Consider the following 13,039-nt stretch of genomic DNA (forward strand, 5'->3'; position numbering starts at 1 on the left):
GATTGGCAACGGCTGAATTTCTTAAAAAACATAAATAAATTTTCAATGAATAGCCGAAATAATGGGGTTGCTATCTATCTTAGCGTACATTTTATTGTATTAGCCGCGATTGCTACAAGTAATTTGCCTTATCTATATAAATAAAAATGAGTTTTGATATGTTTGTTGCTATCTAACTTAGTGTACATTTTGTAGTATTAGCCGTGATTGCTACAAGTACTTTGCCTCATCTTTATAAACAAAAATGAGTTTTGACATGTTTGTAAGCGAATCACTTTCGAACGGCTCTACGCATAAACTTTGTTCTACTGCTGTTTTCTTATGCTCTACTTGAACTTGGTTTAAAAAAAAAATTGGTGTTGCCAGATGTCTGATTTTTTTTAATGATTGGCAACGTCTGAATTTCTTAAAAAAAACATAAATAAATTCTAAATTAACAGCCGAAACAATGGGGTTGCTGTCTATCTTAGCGTACATTTTGTAGTATTAGCCGTGATTGCTACAAGTACATTGCCTCATCTATATAAACAAAACTGAGTTTTGACATGTTTGTAAGCGAATCACTTTCGAACGGATCTATGCATAAACTTTTTTCTACTGCTGTTTTCTTATGCTCTGCTTGAACTTGGTTTAAAAAAAAAATTGGTGTGGCCAGATGTCTGATTTTTTTTAAATGATTTGCAACGGATGTATTTCTTAAAAAAAAACATAAATAAATTCTAAATGAATAGCCAAAACAATGGGGTTGCTATCTATCTTAGCGTACATTTTGTAGTATTAGCCGTGATTGCTACAAGTACTTTGCCTTATCTATATAAATAAAAATGAGTTTTGACATGTTTGTAAGCGAATCACTTTCGAACGGCTCTACGCATAAACTTCGTTCTACTGCTGTTTTCTTATGCTCTACTTGAACTCGGTTTTAGAAAAGAAATGGCGTTGCCAGATGTCTGATTTTTTTTAATGATTGGCAACGTCTGAATTTCTTAAAAAAAAACATAAATAAATTCTAAATGAATAGCCGAAACAATGGGGTTTCTGCCTATCTTAGCGTACATTTTGTAGTATTAGCCGTGATTGCTACAAGTATTTTGCCTCATCTATATAAATAAAAATGAGTTTTGACATGTTTGTAAGCGAATCACTTTCGAAGGACTCTACGCATAAACTTTGTTCTACCGCTGTTTTCTTATGCTACAATTGAACTCGGTTTTAGAAAAAAAGCTGGTGTTGCCAGATGTCTGATCTTTTTTTTAATGATTGGCAACGGCTGAATTTCTTAAAAAAAAAAACATAAATAAATCCTAAATGAATAGCCGAAGCAATGGGGTTGCTATCTATCTTAGGGTACATTTTGTTATATTAGCCGTGATTGCTATAAGTACTTTGCCTGTTCTATAAAAATAAAAATGAGTTTTGACATGTTTGTAAGCGATTCACTTTCGAACGTCTCTACGCATAAATTTTGTTCTACTGCTGTTTTCTTATGCTCTACTTGAACTCGGTTTTAGAAAAATAAAAAAATGGTGTTGCCAGATGTCTGATTGTTTTTTTGTTTTTTTGTAATGATTGGCAACGGCTGAATTTCTTAAAAACCCATAAATAAATTCTAAATGAATAGCCGAAACAATGGGGTTGCTATCTATCTTAGCGTACATTTTGTAGTATTAGACGTGATTGCTACAAGTACTTTGCCTTATTTATATAAATAAAAATGAGTTTTGACATGTTTGTAAGCGAATTACTTTCGAACGGCTCTACGCATAAGCTTCGTTCTACTGCTGTTTTTTTATGCTCTACTTGACCTTATTAGAAAAAAAAATTGGTGTTGCCAGATGTCAAATTTTTTTTTAATGATTGGCAACGGATGAAATTCTTAAAAAAAAAAAAATAAATTCTAAATGAATAGCCGAAACAATGGGGTTGCTATCTATCTTAGCGTACATTTTGTAGTATTAGCCGTGATTGCTACAAGTACTTTGCCTTATCTGTATAAATCAAAATGAGTTTTGACATGTTTGTAAGTGAATCACATTCGAAAGGCTCTTCGCATAAACTTCGTTCTAGTGCTGTTTTCTTATGCTCTACTTGAACTCGGTTTTGGAAAAAAAATTGGTGTTGCCAGATGTCTGATTTTTTTTTAATGATTGGAAACGGCTGAATTTCCTAAAAAAAAACATAAATAAATTCTAAATGAATAGCCGAAGCAATGGGGTTGCTATCTATCTTAGCGTACATTTTGTTGTATTAGCCGTGATTGCTACAAGTACTTTGCCTGATCTATATAAATAAAAATGAGTTTTGACATGTTTGTAAGCGAAACACTTTCGAACGGCTCTACGCATAAATTTCGTTCTACTGCTGTTTTCTTATGCTCTACTTCAACTCGGTTTTAGAAAAATAAAAAATTGGTGTTGCCAGATGTCTGATTGTTGAACGGCACTTTAATGATTGGCAACGGCTGAATATCTTAAAAAAAACATAAATAAATTCTAAATGAATAGCCGAAACAATGGGGTTGCTATCTATCTTAGCGTTCATTTTGTAGTATTAGCCGTGATTGCTACAAGTATTTTGCCTTATTTATATAAATAAAAATGAGTTTTGACATGTTTGTAAGCGAATTACTTTCGAACGACTCTACGCATAAACTTCTTTCTACTGCTGTTTTCTTATGCTCTACTTGAACTCGGTTTTGGAAAAAAAATTGGTGTTGCCAGATGTCTGATTTTTTTTTAATGATTGGAAACGGCTGAATTTCCTAAAAAAAAACATAAATAAATTCTAAATGAATAGCCGAAGCAATGGGGTTGCTATCTATCTTAGCGTACATTTTGTAGTATTAGCCGTGATTGCTACAAGTATTTTGCCTTATCTAAATAAATAAAGTGAGTTTTGACATGTTTGTAAGCGAATCACTTTCGAACGGCTCTACGCATAAACTTCATTCTACTGCTGTTTTCTTATGCTCTACTTGAACTCGGTTTTAGAAAAAAAATTGGTGTTGCAGGATGTCTGATTTTTTTTTTATGATTGGCAACGGCTGAATTTCTAAAAAAACATAAATAAATTCTAAATTAATAGCTGAAACAATGGGGTTGCTATCTATCTTAGCGTATATTTTGTAGCATTAGCCGTGATTGCTACAAGTATTTTGCCTTATCTATATAAATAAAAATGAGTTTTGAAATGTTTGTAAGCGAATCACTTTCGAACGGCTCTACGCATAAACTTCGTTCTACTGCTGTTTTCTTATGCTCCACTTGAACTCGGTTTAAAAAAAAATTGGTGTTGCCAGATGTCTGATTTTTTTTTAATGATTGGCAACGGCTGAATTTCTTAAAAAAAGGCATAAATAAATTCTAAATGAATAGCCGAAGGAATGGGGTTGCTATCTATCTTAGCGTACATTTTGTTGTATTAGCCGTGATTGCTACAAGTACTTTGCCTGATCTATATAAACAAAAATGAGTTTTGACATGTTTGTAAGCGAATCACTTTCGAACGGCTCTACGCATAAATTTTGTTCTACTGCTGTTTTCTTATGCTCTACTTGAACTCGGATTTAGAAAAATAAAAAATTGGTGTTGCCAGATGTCTGTTTTTTTTTTTTTTGTAATGATTGGCAACGGCTGAATTTCTTAAAAAAAGCATAAAAAAATTCTAAATGCATAGCCGAAACAATGGGGTTGCTGCCTATCTTAGCGTACATTTTGTAGTATTAGCCGTGATTACTACAAATGCTTTGCCTTATTTATATAAATAAAAATGAGTTTTGACATGGTTGTAAGCGAATCACTTTCGAACGGCTCTACGCATAAAATTCTTTCTACTGCTGTTTTCTTATGCTCTACTTGAACTCGGTTTTGGAAAAAAAATTGGTGTTGCCAGATGTCTGATTTTTTTTAATGATTGTAGACGGCTGAATTTCTTAAAAAAAAACATAAATAAATTCTAAATGAATAGCCGAAGCAATGGGGTTTTATCTATCTTAGCGTACATTTTGTTGTATTAGCCGTAATTGCTACAAGTACTTTGCCTTATCTATATAAACAAAAATGAGTTTTGACATGTTTGTAAGCGAATCACTTTCGAACGGTTCTACGTATAAACTTCGTTTTCTGCTGTTTTCTTATGCTCTACTTGATCTCGGCTTTAGAAAAAAAAATTGTTGTTGCCAGATGTCTGATTCTTTTTTTTTTTTTTTTTGAATGATTGGCAACGGCTGAATTTCTTAAAAAAACATAAATAAATTCTCAATGAATAGCCGAAACAATGGGGTTGCTATCTATCTTAGCGTACATTTTATTGTATTAGCCGGGATTGCTACAAGTACTTTGCCTTATCTATATAAATAAAAATGAGTTTTGACATGTTTGTTGCTATCTATCTTAGTGTACATTTTGTAGTGTTAGCCGTGATTGCTACAAGTACTTTGCCTCATCTATATAAACAAAAATGAGTTTTGACATGTTTGTAAGCGAATCACTTTCGAACGGCTCTACGCATAAACTTTGTTCTACTGCTGTTTTCTTATGCTCTACTTGAACTTGGTTCAAAAAAAAAAATTGGTGTTGCCAGATGTCTGGTTTTTTTTAAATGATTTGCAACGGATGTATTTCTTAAAAAAAACATAAATAAATTCTAAATTATGAATAGCCAAAACAATGGGGTTGCTATCTATCTTAGCGTACATTTTGTAGTATTAGCCGTGCTTTCTACAGGTATTTTGCCTTATCTATATAAATAAAAATGAGTTTTGACATGTTTGTAAGCGAATCACTTTCGAACGGCTCTACGCATAAATTTCGTTCTACTGCTGTTTTCTTATGCTCTACTTGAACTCGGTTTTAGAAAAAATATGGTGTTGCCAGATGTCTGATTTTTTTTTTAATGATTGGCAACGTCTGAATTTCTTAAAAAAAACATAAATAAATTCTAAATGAATAGCGGAAACAGTGGGATTGCTGCCTATCTTAGCGTACATTTTGTAGTATTAGCCGTGATTGCCTTATCTATATAAATAAAAATGAGTTTTGACATGTTTGTAAGCGAATCACTTTCGAACGGGTCTACGCATAAGCTTCGTTCGACTGCTGTTTTCTTATGCTCTACTTGAACTCGGTTTTAGAAAAAAAAAATTGGTGTTGCCAGATGTCTGATTTTTTGTTTTTTTAATGATTGGCAACGGCTAAATTTCTAAAAAAACACAAATAAATTCTAAATGAATGGCTGAAACAATGGGGTTGCTATCTATCTTAGCGTACATTTTGTAGTATTAGCCGTGATTGCTACAAGTGCTTTGCCTTATCTATATAAATAAAAATGAGTTTTGACATGTTTGTAAGCGAATCACTTTCGAACGGGTCTACGCATAAGCTTCGTTCGACTGCTGTTTTCTTATGCTCTACTTGAACTCGGTTTTAGAAAAAAAAATTGGTGTTGCCAGATGTCTGATTTTTTTTTTAATGATTGGCAACGGCTGAATTTCTTAAAAAAAAACATAAATAAATTCTAAATGAAGACCCGAAGCATTGGGGTTTTTATCTATCTTAGCGTACATTTTGTTGTATTAGCCGTGATTGCTACAAGTACTTTGCCTTATCTATATAAATAAAAATGAGTTTTGACATGTTTGTAAGCGAATCACTTTCGAACGGCTCTAGGTATAAACTTCGTTCTATTGCTGTTTTCTTATGCTCTACTTGATCTCGGCTTTAGAAAAAACAAATTGGTGTTTCCAGATGTCTGATTCTTTTTTTTCTTTTGAATGATTGGAAACGGCTGAATTTCTTAAAAAAACATAAATAAATTCTCAATGAATAGCCGAAACAATGGGGTTGATATCTATCTTAGCGTACATTTTATTGTACTAACCGTGATTGCTACAAGTACTTTGCCTTATCTATATAAATAAAGATGAGTTTTGACATGTTTGGTGCTATCTAACTTAGTGTACATTTTGTAGTATTAGCCGTGATTGCTACAAGTACTTTGCCTCATCTATTTAAACAAAAATGAGTTTTGACATGTTTGTAAGCGAATCACTTTCGAACGGCTCTACGCATAAACTTTGTTCTACTGCTGTTTTCTTGTGCTCTACTTGAACTTGGTTAAAAAAAAAAAAAATTGGTGTTGCCAGATGTCTGATTTTTTTTTAAATGATTTGCAACGGATGTATTTCTTTAAAAAAACATAAATAAATTCTAAATGAATAGCCAAAACAAAGGGGTTGCTACCTATCTTAGCGTACATTTTGTAGTATTAGCCGTGATTGCTACAAGTACTTTGCCTTATCTATATAAATAAAAATGAGTTTTGACATGTTTGTAAGCGAATCACTTTCGAATGGCTCTACGTATAAACTTCGTTCTACTGCTGTTTTCTTATGCTCTACTTGATCTCGGCTTTAGAAAAAAATGGTGTTACCAGATGTCTGATCCTTTTTTTTTTCTTTCAATGATTGGCAACTTCTGAATTTCTTAAAAAAACATAAATAAATTCTCAATGAATATCCGAAACAATGGTGTTGCTATCTATCTTACCGTACATTTTATTGTATTAGCCGGGATTGCTACAAGTACTTTGCCTTATCTATATAAATAACAAGTAAGGAAGGCTAAGTTCGGGTGTAACCGAACATAACATACTCAGTTGAGAGCTATGGAGACAAAATAAGGAAAATCAATCTGGGGTAACCCTGGAATGTGGTTGTATAACATGTGTATCAAATGAAAGGTATTAAAGAGTATTTTAAGAGAGAGTAGGCCATAGTTCTATGGATGAACGCCATTTAGGGATATCGCCATAAAGGTAGACAGGGCTGACTCTAGAATTTGTTTGTACGATATGGGTATCAAATGAAAGGTGTTACTGAGCATTTTAAGAGGGAGTGGGCCTTAGGTCTATCGGTGGACGCCTTTTCGAGATGTCCCCATTAAGGTGGACCAGGGGTGATTCTATAATGTGTTTGTACGATATGGGTATCAAATGAAAGCTGTTAATGAGTATTTTGAAAAGGAGTGATCCTTAGTTCCATAGGTGGACGCCGTTTCGAGATATCGCCATAAAGGTGGACCAGGGGTGTCTGTACGCTATGTGCATCAAACGAAAGGTGTTACTGAGCATTTTAAGAGGGAGTGTGCATTAGGTCTATAGGTGGACGCCCTTTCGAGATATCGCCATTAGGGTGGGCCAGGGGTGACTCTAGAATGTTTGTACGATATGGGTATCAAACGAAAGGTGTTACTGAGCATTTTAAGAGGGAGTGGGCATTAGGTCTATAGGTGGATGCCTTTTCGAGATATCGCCATTAGGGTGGGCCAGGGGTGACTCTAGAATGTGTTTGTACGATATGGGTATCAAATGAAAGGTGGTAATGAGTATTTTAAAAGGGAGTAATCCTTAGTTCTATAGGTGGACGCCTTTTCGAGATATCGCCATAAAGCTGGACCAAGGGTGACTCTAGAATGTTTGTATGGTATGGGTATCAAACGAAAGGTGTTACTGAGCATTTTAAGAGGGAGTGGGCATTAGGTTTATAGGTGGACGCCTTTTCGAGATATCGCCATTAGGGTGGGCCAGGGTGACTCTAGAATGTGTTTGTACGATATGGGTATCAAATGAAAGGTGGTAATGAGTATTTTAAAAGGGAGTAATCCTTAGTTCTATAGGTGGACGCCTTTTCGAGATATCGCCATTAGGGTGGGCCAGGTGTGACTCTAGAATGTTTGTACGATATGGGTATCAAACGAAAGGTGTTACTGAGCATTTTAAGAGGGAGTGGGCATTAGGTCTATAGGTGGACGCCTTTTCGAGATATCGCCATTAGGGTGGGACAGGGGTGACTCTAGAATGTTTGTACGATATGGGCATCAAACGAAAGGTGTTACTGAGCATTTTAAGAGGGAGTGGATATTAGGTCTATAGGTGGACGCCTTTTCGAGATATCGCCATTAGGGTGGGCCAGGGGTGACTCTAGAATGTTTGTACGATATGGGTATCAAACGAAAGGTGTTACTGAGCATTTTAAGAGGGAGTTGACATTAGGTCTATAGGTGGACGCCTTTTCGAGATATCGCCATTAGGGTGGGCCAGGGTGACTCTAGAATGTGTTTGTACGATATGGGTATCAAATGAAAGGTGGTAATGAGTATTTTAAAAGGGAGTAATCCTTAGTTCTATAGGTGGACGCCTTTTCGAAATATCGCCATTAGGGTGGGCCAGGTGTGACTCTAGAATGTTTGTACGATATGGGTATCAAACGAAAGCTGTTACTGAGCATTTTAAGAGGGAGTGGGCATTAGGTCTATAGGTGGACGCCTTTTCGAGATATCGCCATTAGGGTGGGCCAGGGGTGACTCTAGAATGTTTGTACGATATGGGTATCAAACGAAAGGTGTTACTGAGCATTTTAAGAGGGAGTGGACACTTGGTCTATAGGTGGACGCCTTTTCGAGATATCGCCATTAGGGTGGGCCAGGGGTGACTCTAGAATGTTTGTACGATATGGGTATCAAACGAAAGGTGTTACTGAGCATTTTAAGAGGGAGGGGGCATTAGGTCTATAGGTGGACGCCTTTTCGAGATATCGCCATTAGGGTGGGACAGGGGTGACTCTGGTATGTTTTTGTACGATATGGATATCAAATTAAAGGTATTAATGAGGGTTTTAAAAGCGAGTGGCCCTTAGATGTATATGTGAAGGCGTTCTCGCGATATCGACCAAAATGTGGACCAGGTGATCCAGAAAATCATCTGTCGGGTACTGCTAATTTATTTATATATGCAATACCACTAACAGTATTCCTGCCAAGATTCCAAGGGCTGTTGATTTCGCCTTGTAGAACTTTTTCATTTTCTTCTACTTAATGTGGTAGGTGTCACACCCATTTTACAAAGGTTTTTCCAAAGTTATATTTTGCGTCAATAAACCAATCCAGTTACCATGTTTCATCCCTTTTTTCGTGTTTGGTATAGAATTATGGCATTTTTTTCATTTTTCGTAATTTTCGATATCGATAAAGTGGGCGTGGTTATGGTCAGATTTCGCCCATTTTTTATACCAAGAAAAAGTGAGCTCAAGTAAGTACGTGGGCTAAGTTTAGTAAAGATATATCGGATTTTGCTCAAGTTATTGTGTTAATGGCCGAGCAGAAGGACAGACGGTGGACTGTGTATAAAAACTGGGCGTGGCTTCCACCGATTTCGCCCATTTTCACAGAGAACAGTTACCGCTATAGAATCTATGCTCCTACCAAATTTGAGAAGGATTGGTAAATTTTTGTTCGACTTATGGCAATAAAAGTATTCTAGACAAACTAAATGAAAATGGGCGGAGCCACGCCCATTTTAAAATTTTCTTTTATTTTTGTATTTTGTTGCATCATATCATTACTGGAGTTGAATTTTGACTTAATTTACTTATATACATTAAAGATATTAAATTTTTTGTTAAAATTTGAATTTAAAAAAAATTTTTTTTAAAAAGTGGGCGTGCTCATCATCCAATTTTGCTAATTTTTATTCAGCACATATATAGTAGTAGTAGTAACGCTCCTGCCAAATTTCATCATGATATCTTCAACGACTGCCAAATTACAGCTTGCAAAACTTTTAAATTACCTTCTTGTAAAAGTGGGCGGTGCCACGCCCATTGTCCAAAATCTTACTAATTTTCTATTCTGCGTCATAAGTTCAACCCATCTACCAAGTTTCGTCGCTTTATCTGTCTTTTGTAATGAGTTATCGCACTTTTTCGGTTTTTCGAAATTTTCGATATCGAAAAAGTGGGCGTGGTTATAGTCCGATATCGTTCATTTTAAATAGCGATCTGAGATGAGTGCTGAGGAACCTACATACCAAATTTCATCAAGATACCTCAAAATTTACTCAAGTTATCGTGTTAACGGACGGACGGACGGACGGACGGACGGACGGACGGACGGACGGACGGACGGACGGACGGACATGGCTCAATCAAATTTTTTTCCGATCCTGATTATTTTGATATATGGAAGTCTATATCTATCTCGATTCCTTTATATATGTACAACCAACCGTTATCCAATCAAACTTAATATACTCTGTGAGCTCTGCTCAACTGAGTATAAAAAAGAGTTTTGACATGTTTGTTGCTATATATCTTAGTGTACATTTTGTAGTATTAGCCGTGATTGCTACAAGTACTTTGCCTCATCTATATAAAAAAAAATGAGTTTTGACATGGTTTTAAGCGAATCACTTTCGAACGGCTCTACGCATAAACTTCTTTCTACTGCTGTTTTCTTATGCTCTACTTGAACTCGGTTTTGGAAAAAAAATTGGTGTTGCCAGATGTCTGATTTTTTTTAATGATTGGAAACGGCTGAATTTCTTAAAAAAAACATAAATAAATGCTAAATGAATAGCAGAAGCAATTGGGTTTTTATTTATCTTAGCGTACATTTTGTTGTATTAGCCGTAATTGCTACAAGTACTTTGCCTTATCTATATAAATAAAAATGAGTTTTGACATGTTTGTAAGCGAATCACTTTCGAACGGCTCTACTTATAAACTTCGTTCTACTGCTGTTTTCTTATGCTCTACTTGATCTCGGCTTTAGAAAAAAAAATTGGTGTTGCCAGATGGCTGATTCTTTTTTTTTTTTTGAATGATTGGCAACGGCTGAATTTCTTAAAAAAACATAAATAAATTCTCAATGAATAGCCGAAACAATGGGGTTGCTATCTATCTTAGCGTACATTTTATTGTATTAGCCGGGATTGCTACAAGTACTTTGCCTTATCTATATAAATAAAAATGAGTTTTGACATTTTTGTTGCTATCTATCTTAGTGTACATTTTGTAGTATTAGCCGTGATTGCTACAAGTACTTTGCCTCATCTTTAAAACAAAAATGAGTTTTGACATGTTTGTAAGCGAATCACTTTCGAACGGCTCTACGCATAAGCTTTGTTCTACTGCTGTTTTCTTATGCTCTACTTGAACTTGATTTAAAAAAAAAAATCGTGTTGCCAGATGTCTGATTTTTTTTTAAATGATTTGCAACGGATGTATTTCTTAAAAAAAAACATAAATAAATTCTAAATGAATAGCCAAAACAATGGGGTTGCTATCTATCTTAGCGTACATTTTGTAGTATTAGCCGTGATTGCTACAAGTACTCTGCCTTATCTATATAAATAAAAATGAGTTTTGATATGTTTGTAAGCGAATCAATTTCGAACGGCTCTACGCATAAACTTCGTTCTACTGCTGTTTTCTTATGCTCTACTTGAACTCGGTTTTAGAAAAAAAAAAATGGTGTTGCCAGATGTCTGATTTTTTTTAATGATTAGCAGCGTCTGAATTTCTTTAAAAAAAAAACATAAATTCTAAATGAATAGCCGAAACAATGGGGTTGCTGCCTATCTTAGCGTACATTTTGTAGTATTATCCGTGATTGCTACAAGTACTTTGCATCATCTAAATAAACAAAAATGAGTTTTGACATGTTTGTAAGCGAATCACTTTCGAACGGCTCTACGCATAAACTTTGTTCTACTGCTGCTCTACTTGAACTTGGTTTAAAAAAAAAAAACTGGTGTTGCCAGATGTCTGATTTTTTTTAAATGATTTGCAACGGATGTATTTCTTAAAAAAAAACATAAATAAATTCTAAATGAATAGCCAAAACAATGGGGTTGCTATCTATCTTAGCGTACATTTTGTAGTATTAGCCGTGATTGCTGCAAGTACTTTGCCTTATCTATCTAAATAAAAATGAGTTTTGACATGTTTGTAAGCGAATCACTTTCGAACGGCTCTACGCATAAACTTCGTTCTACTGCTGTTTTGTTATGCTCTACTTGAACTCGGTTTTGGAAAAAAAAAATGGTGTTGCCAGATATCTGATTTTTTTTAATGATTGGCAACGTCTGAATTTCTTAAAAAAACATAAATAAATTCTAAATGAATAGCCGAAACAATGGGGTTGCTGCCTATCTTAGCGTACATTTTGTAGAATTAGCCGTGATTGCTACAAGTATTTTGCCTTATCTATATAAATAAAAATGAGTTTTGACATGTTTGTAAGCGAATCACTTTCGAACGGCTCTACGGCTAAACTTCGTTCTACTGCTGTTTTCTTATGCTCTACTTGAACTCGGTTTTGGAAAAAAAAAATGGTGTTGCCAGATATCTGACTTTTTTTAATGATTGGCAACGTCTGAATTTCTTAAAAAAACATAAATAAATTCTAAATGAATAGCCGAAGCAATGAGGTTGCTATCTATATTAGCGTACATTTTGTTATATTAGCCGTGATTGCTACAAGTATTTTGCCTTATCTATATAAATAAAAATGAGTTTTGACATGTTTGTAAGCGAATCACTTTCGAACGGCTCTACGCAGAAACTTCGTTCTACTGCTGTTTTCTTATGGTCCATTTGAACTTGGTTTTAGAAAAAAAAAACTGGTGTTGCCAGATGTCTGATTTTTTTTTTAATGATTTCCAACGGCTGAATTTCGTAAAAAAAAACATAAATAAATTCTAAATGAATAGCCGAAAAAATGGGGTTGCTATCTATCTTAGCGCACATTTTGTAGTATTAGCCGTGATTGCTACAAGTACTTTGCCTTATTTATATAAATAAAAATGAGTTTTGACATGTTTGTAAGCGAATTACTTTCGAACGGCTCTACGCATGAACTTCGTTCTACTGCTGTTTTTTTATGCTCTACTTGAACTTATTAGAAAAAAAAATTGGTGTTGCCAGATGTCTAATTTTTTTTAATGATTGGCAACGGCTGAATTTCTTAAAAATAATATAAATAAATTCCAAATGAATAGCCGAAACAATGGGGTTGCTATCTATCTTAGCGTACATTTTGTAGTATTAGCCGTGACTGCTACAAGTACTTTGCCTTATATATATAAATAAAAATGAGTTTTGACATGTTTGTAAGTGAATCACTTTCGAAAGGCTCTTCGCATGAACTTCGTTCTAGTGCTGTTTTCTTATGCTCTACTTGAACTTATTAGAAAAAAAAATTGC

General features: G+C 34.7%; 1 protein-coding gene across 3 annotated transcripts in view; it reads left to right on the forward strand.

Annotated features, from left to right (window-relative positions):
* Snap25 (Synaptosomal-associated protein 25kDa) overlaps positions 1-13,039 on the forward strand; it is a 1,254,720-nt gene that overhangs the window by 1,004,640 nt on the left and 237,041 nt on the right. The window lies entirely within an intron of this gene.

The sequence above is a fragment of the Eurosta solidaginis genome, chromosome 1 (assembly GCF_040869045.1).
Source record: "Eurosta solidaginis isolate ZX-2024a chromosome 1, ASM4086904v1, whole genome shotgun sequence".
Lineage (NCBI taxonomy): Eukaryota > Metazoa > Arthropoda > Insecta > Diptera > Tephritidae > Eurosta > Eurosta solidaginis.